The following is a 7058-nucleotide window of genomic DNA, read 5'->3' as shown; positions in this document are numbered from 1 at the left end:
TTAGGCTTTTGCACAGAGGAAAGAAGGAGAGCACTGGTGTAAATATAATGAAATGAATAATGGCTGAATTTCATTTCGCGGCGACAATTTTGAGCCCTTAAGCTGTTCACGTTGGCTCATTGTCACATTGTGACATGTCCTACAGCTCTAAGTGATGAGCCAGCCGGTGTTAGCACTGTTAAGACAATTATTTAGAACGTGGCAGAGACATCCCAAAGTTTGCAGATGACATCAACAGCAACGCACTAAGGAAGCAGCTAATTTTTCTTTATTAGCCAGACAGATGTATGGCAGCTTTGTTAAGATAAAGACATCTGTCTATAGGTTACTTGTTTACAACAGTTTCCAGACATTTAACAGAATGAAGAACATCAAAAGAAAATCACTGTAGATGATAAAGTGGGAAAGAAACACATTTAAATTCCTTTAAAGTCTTAACACAGGGTGTCTTTATTTCAAGGTACATTTGAGTCACTTCTAAGAATTAAATAACAGTGATGGCCATCACACAAAACCTAATAGCGGAGAAATGCACTCTTTTTGTCGCAGATAGACGGAATGTCTTTGTTCTCATCATCCATAGTGAAATCCGCAAATCACAGGACTCTACGGATGGGAGGTTTTGCGTTTCAAGTTCAAGTTCAAGTCTCAAGTGATCGAAACATTTATACATGACTTGGTTAAAATATATAAAGAATTTCTGTTTCACTCACAGTATTCTATCACCCATGTCTTTATTTTATGTCTTTATTTTATTTATCATTATGGCAAATGACCTTTTGGAGTTTGTGGCTCCTCTCAGTCGTAGAGGTCATCTCAAAGTGACCCTTGCTGTGGTAATGAATGGAGTCCCTGCATGACAACATGACCATGGTTCTCTTTACATATATATAAACACTTTGGTAGTGTATTAAAGAAGTAGTTCAAGTTTAGTATCCGTGTCCCCATGGGGCAATTGGTTTTGCAAACAAGCGACAAATAAAAACACACAAGTACATACAATCACAGTCCAAGAGGTAAGGGGAACACAGTGTGCTGAAGCAACAGTAGACACTGGGACATAGTCGATAAAAAAAAAAAAAACAAAAACAAATATGTCAAATGCAGATATAAATAAACTACACAGAGTAGGGAAAGTGCATGGTACCAGTATGGACATCACCATCGCCAACAATACCAATGATAAGCAGCATCAAGATCAACATTACATAAAAATCATGAAAAACATAATCTTAGTCAGCATCATCATAGACAGCAACAAAGGAGCTAAATGAGTAACCACAGAATATAATTCAAGTATGACTCCTCCCTTGACATGCATTCAAGAAGGAAATGGAAATATACCTGTTACTCCTAACAGGAGGAAATTTGAGCCGGGACCCAGAGGGCAACAACTGGAACTCAGAAATTAACAGATGGAGCTATCCGAAAGAATGACGCTAGCATTCCTAAATATGCCGATGATATAGGTAGATAGTGTGCACTGTTGCACTCCCGAGATCTTGTTGCATGTATTCACCACTCTGCTAAGAGCATATTTGGTGTTTATATTAAGGTTAACAAACCAGCAGAGAAGCAAGAAAATCAAGACAGATTTGATGTATGATTTCTAAAAAAGAATCATGAGGGACTTGTCAACATGGAACTTGGACAGTTCCCTCAGACAGGAAAGATGCTGCTGAACTTTTTTTAAACAAAGCATTAGCATGGCAAGTCAAATTAAGCTTGTTATCAACAATAGTCCCAAGATATTTGTAGTTGCTGAAAGCACATTTCAGTTGACCTGATAAACGACTGAATGTCTCGTGGTAACCTATAATTTTACATTTGCAAGCAACACAGTCAGGCTGTCCCTCATCAATCACGAAATATGTTTAATTTCTCATTTTCATTTATGTTATAGAATTTTAATTTTTTTTTTTTTTTTTTTTTTTGGGGGGGGGGGGGGGCTGTTAGTGTTTGGGGTGATGGTCTGCACAACAGGCCATAAACTTTAAGCGTCTTAATCTCTTTTGGCTAACCTATTTTAAAATACTTGAAGAAAAATGTTGGAGTAGAGTATCAAATTTCATCAATCACGAAATATGTTTAATTTCTCATTTTCATTTATGTTATAGAATTTAATTTTTTTTTTTTTTTTTTTTTTTTTTGGGGGGGGGGGGTGTTAGTACACTATAGATTTAAAAGCAATTAAGTAACATCTTTCAGGCAGAGAAAGCTCTTTCTATGGTTACCAGATCTGGCAGGTAATCAGTTAGGGATTAAATGACAGTAACAACTAAACAACAGTCACTGAGGACGGAGGATGCTGCAGCGTGAAATTACAATGTCGTGATTCTTATATTTCACTCATTCTTCAATCCATCCCCATCCCCAAACACACACACACATACACTCCCTTTAACAAGTTTCAGTTTAAAAACTGTTCTTCCAGTTCAGTTCAGTTCATAGTCTGTGTCCTCTGTTTGGGAAGTGAATAGAGGCGCAGACATTAAAGTCGATTAAAGTCGATGCTCTGTAAATATTGTCTGGAAACTGCCAAAAGTTGGGATGAAGGAATTCCTTTTGTTGTGTTGCTGCCCATGAAGCCGTACAGGAATCCCTCGGTTTTAGTCCTGCTGCGCTCATTTTCAGTCACACACCCCACAGTGGATTAAAATTGTTGCAGGAAAGTGCCGTTTTGAACGCTCACTCACTATTCATTTGGCTAAATGTGAATTTGGAAAGGCTACAGTTACATACTTAGGAAGGCAGGGGGGGCAGGGACAAGTAAGGCCGCTGGAAGCAAAGGTTTCTGCCATGAGTTCCCCATGCCCTCCACAAGGAGAGCCCTGCTTTGCTGTGGGCACATTTTGAAGTTTATCTCGGGTCCAGCTCTTTGCCGGTAACAGTGCTCATTGATCATAACCCTTTGACATTTCTCAACCAGCGACTGATGCGGTGGGCTCTGCTCGTGCAGGACTATAACCTGCAGATACAACACAAAAAGGGATCAGAAAATGTGTTGGCTGATGTTCTGTCCCAGTAGAAAAAAAAATTATTCGCAGGAATGCTAAATATTGAGATATATGTATGTCATTAAAGATTCAGTGTGAAAGCGTTATAGTTGTTTATGACCAATGTAAAGACGCGTATACACATATGGGATGTATATGTAACTGCTGTTAGTGTAATTTAGGAAGTGCACAGAAACAGCACAGGTAAAACTTACGACATTCTAATGGCTTCAGACATCGGATTGGCCTCTACTTGGATTGTGAGATCTTCGTGCTGCTTTTGACACCACTGACCAAAATATTCTATTACAAAGGATGAAAAGGATGAAATTGGGATCAAAGGAGCTGCACTAAGCTTTTTCAAATCATACTTATCAGACTGATAAGTATGATTTGAAAATGTGGAACTTATTGATCAGAGACAAGATGCAATGTCTCTGGAATGAGAGGGCCCCTCCACACTCCTCCACTAGGTGACCTCTAGATATCTTGTTTATTCTACATTCTTCCAACTGTGATCTAAATAAATGTTACACTTCAGCTACAGAAAAACTATTCCCAGAGAAATTGCATTGAGATTGCTTGCTTCTTCACAGATTGACGTTAAACTGCATTGGTGACTGAATTTGTACTTGAAGGACTTGAAGGGAAATGGGAAACACACAAAGATTGCAAATTTGTGACAAGGTTTTAAATGAGAATTATATTGAGGCAGTCAGCTGAAGCAGGCGGAGAAAGACAAGTGCAAATAGCCTATAGTGAAACTACATGTTAATGCCATGTGACCTGAAGTGGAGCAAAACTGGAAGTGAACAAAATGAAAAATGCATCAATGACAATTGAGGGCCTTAGTATTTTCTTTATGAAAGAAAAGACATTAAAACTGTATATTTATACCTTATTTGTGGCCTTCAAACAGATCATTCATGACCTTTCGTGACTTTTGGTCAAATAAAGTAATTACAGTAATAAAAAGAAATTACTTTGGGTTTGTGAACGAAAAATTTGGGTTGCAGGGAGTAAAGAGATCCTTATTATATATCCGATAGGGCCATCTAATTTGCAATTATCCCACAACTGTGTGGTCACTGAAATTACTGTTTCAATTATAACACAAGGCTAAAACTGAAAGTCTCCTGTTTTAATGGTACCCTTAGTCATAATAGTCTTTATACATGGAGGACTTAAAGTGGGGTCATATGCAATGTTTAGTTAAATTTGTCGCATCATTGAATGGGTACAAAGAATGGCACAGTGGAAAAGTGGTACGCACCTTTGCCCCCCACCCCCCATAACAGAAGACAGACAAGACAGAAACAGGGTATGGTTAAAAGCATAACTGAGATTTATCGACTGAGAGATTCTCAAATGCCCCACTTCATTCCACTTCTTGCATCTATAGCAACACAGATCTCATTACATCCATGAAACATGCTATTTTTCAAAACACACCATGTTTGAACAACCAAGTCTCAGGGACATGGATAGTCTAGCATAATCTAACAGGCTCAGGTAGTCCTGTTCTTCCCTTTAAGATGGAGCAATGCTCGCACACCTCTGCTGCTCCCTTTGGTTTACAAAGCTTCTCTAATTCATATTTCTACATCAATAATGGACTCCATAATAACTTCATCAAAAAATCCTATCAATCACTGAGAAGACAGCAGAGCAGAGAATTTTCCTCAGTTTGGCAGAGCTTTACAGATTCTGTCAAATGTTGTTTTCCACTACTGGATGCAGCAAGTCATAAAATGAAATTTGATGCTGAACGTTTTAAAATTCTTCTAGACTGGGAACTATAGATCCTTTAAAAATCACACACTGTGTTATACACACGGAACTGAATAAATAAAATATGCTAGGTAAACATGCTGTATCACAATTGTTCCTCCACAGTGGGGCTACAAAAGGTAATTATCTATTGAAGGAAGGAATGAAAAAAAGGAAAATTGAGTCATTAAGCTGTAAACTACTGTGTATTTGCTACATTATATATTGGCTGTTTGTCGTTTTTGTTGATTTTTTCCTTTGGCCAGAAAATGGGAGCAGAGAAAGCTGAATATGCACCAATGTCATACTATCACCTCACCTCACACTCAGACTACGGACAATTTAGAGTCATCAGTTAACCCCGACATGATGTCTTTGGATGGTGGTATTTTGGTCTTGAGAGCATTAAGGCATCATTAATCGACTCAAGTATGATCCGTGAAATCCGGACCATCCAGGATCACAAGACCAATTTACTGCCCTCTTTTGGGTAATTGAATTGTGTGCAGCTGATGTCAGTTCAAATCATGACCTCACTTCTAACTCTGGCTCTGTTAATGGACTGAAAAATACTAAGTAATTGGGCTCTCCTGCTGGAGCTTTCTGATCTCTAACTGGATCAATAAATGCTCTTTTGTCAAGATTAAGAGATTAACAATGGACCTATCATTAGTGCTTTTGTAAGTAATGTTTTTTAATTATATTTTTTCTTTCCCTCCACCTTTCCCTCCACTCTATTAATGTTATCTTTCTGTCATGTAATTATTTTTTTACCCTCTCATCCGGCAAACTCTCTGGTACTGTCTTAATCGTAATGACCTGGTTTGATTGCTTTTTCTCCTCAGTTTACCAGCGCAGCACAGTCATGTACCTTCAATGTGCTAATCAAGACACCCAACAGAAAAGCACTATACCTGTGGAAACTGTGAATTAATGGTAGTTGCTAAAATCATTGGTGCAATGTAAATGCAATCAAACCTTCTTCACAGATTCCTCAAAACCTTTGGCCTCTGCTTTTGACATAGCTTGCAGCACTTCATCCATTAATCTCATTCTGGCAAATGTAAAGATGAGTCATCAGTGGGCTGACAAAGCTTTGCCATTAAGAGATAATCACCAAAGTGCAGAACTTGAAGGTTTTGTTCGGTAAGAAATGTCCCTCATACTCAGGACAAGGTGTCAAAGCAACCGTTGTAAATCACTGTATAACGGTATAACACAGCAGGTTATAACATGACTTGACCATCAGTCAGACACGTGTTAGTGAAGTATGACTGTTTACAGAACAGCGTGGTGATAACACGTGAGCCCCTTATTCCAGCAACGAAAGTCAAAGTGTTTAACCACCTTAATGCATCCTTATAATGCTGGGGGATGGAGAAAATCTTGAGACCTTGTCCGCCACTGCCTGTTAGAATCTAAGGACATAAACAACTAAAAGATGCTTACTAGGCTAAAATGTTATGTGTGCTAAAGTAGTCTTTAAATTTAGTCCCAACAGGCTAGACCTGACTGAGACTCAAACATAGAGCTCTCTGATGTTTCCCCCCAGATTAAAAGCTTCTCTTTCAGATTGATTTACAAGTCATGGTGATGGAATCTGCACTTTTTTTCTTTTCCATGTGCCCGAGTGTTTTTTCATACTGAAAAACACTGTAGAGAAGCATTAAATGTGTGTATTTGTAATCTCATTGTGGGTGGCTTTTTTTGCTACAAGCCCTTGTGACATTATTAACAAATCTAAATATGGATGCATGTGGCAGAACCTGCTACAACAACAAACCACTTTATTTGGCCTGCAATCATATATATATATGAAGACTTGTTTGATGGGCTGCAGAGTTGATTGACAATTCTTAATTGGTTTGTCACTTTAGTCAACCTCCTTCTATTGTGTTTACATTGTCAAATTGCATTTTCTATTGCTAACTGGTTTTTGATCTTTACATGTGTTTTTTTTTTTTTTTTTTAACATTGAATTTAACATTCAACTGGCATGGCCATCTTTTACTTCCTGTCAGAAATTTGTTTTGAACATCTATGCGAAAAATGTGCCAGCACTGATGATATGACCTTGGAGGCCAATGATTCAGATGAATCAGACATTTTGGAAGTAATTCACAATTTGTACCACTTCCCAGTAAAAAGAGAAATGTCCTAATTGGAGCAACCTCAAGGACGTCATCAAGCCTGAAATAGCTTTTATTTACACTTATACAATGAAGCCTACTGTGTTGATGAGGCTTTTTAGGCTTTTATTGAGTTCACCAAAATATTGCCTAACTGTCCAAA

The sequence above is a fragment of the Echeneis naucrates genome, chromosome 24 (assembly GCF_900963305.1).
Source record: "Echeneis naucrates chromosome 24, fEcheNa1.1, whole genome shotgun sequence".
Lineage (NCBI taxonomy): Eukaryota > Metazoa > Chordata > Actinopteri > Carangiformes > Echeneidae > Echeneis > Echeneis naucrates.
The sequence above is the reverse complement of the archived record's forward strand: the minus strand, read 5'-3'. Positions refer to the sequence as shown.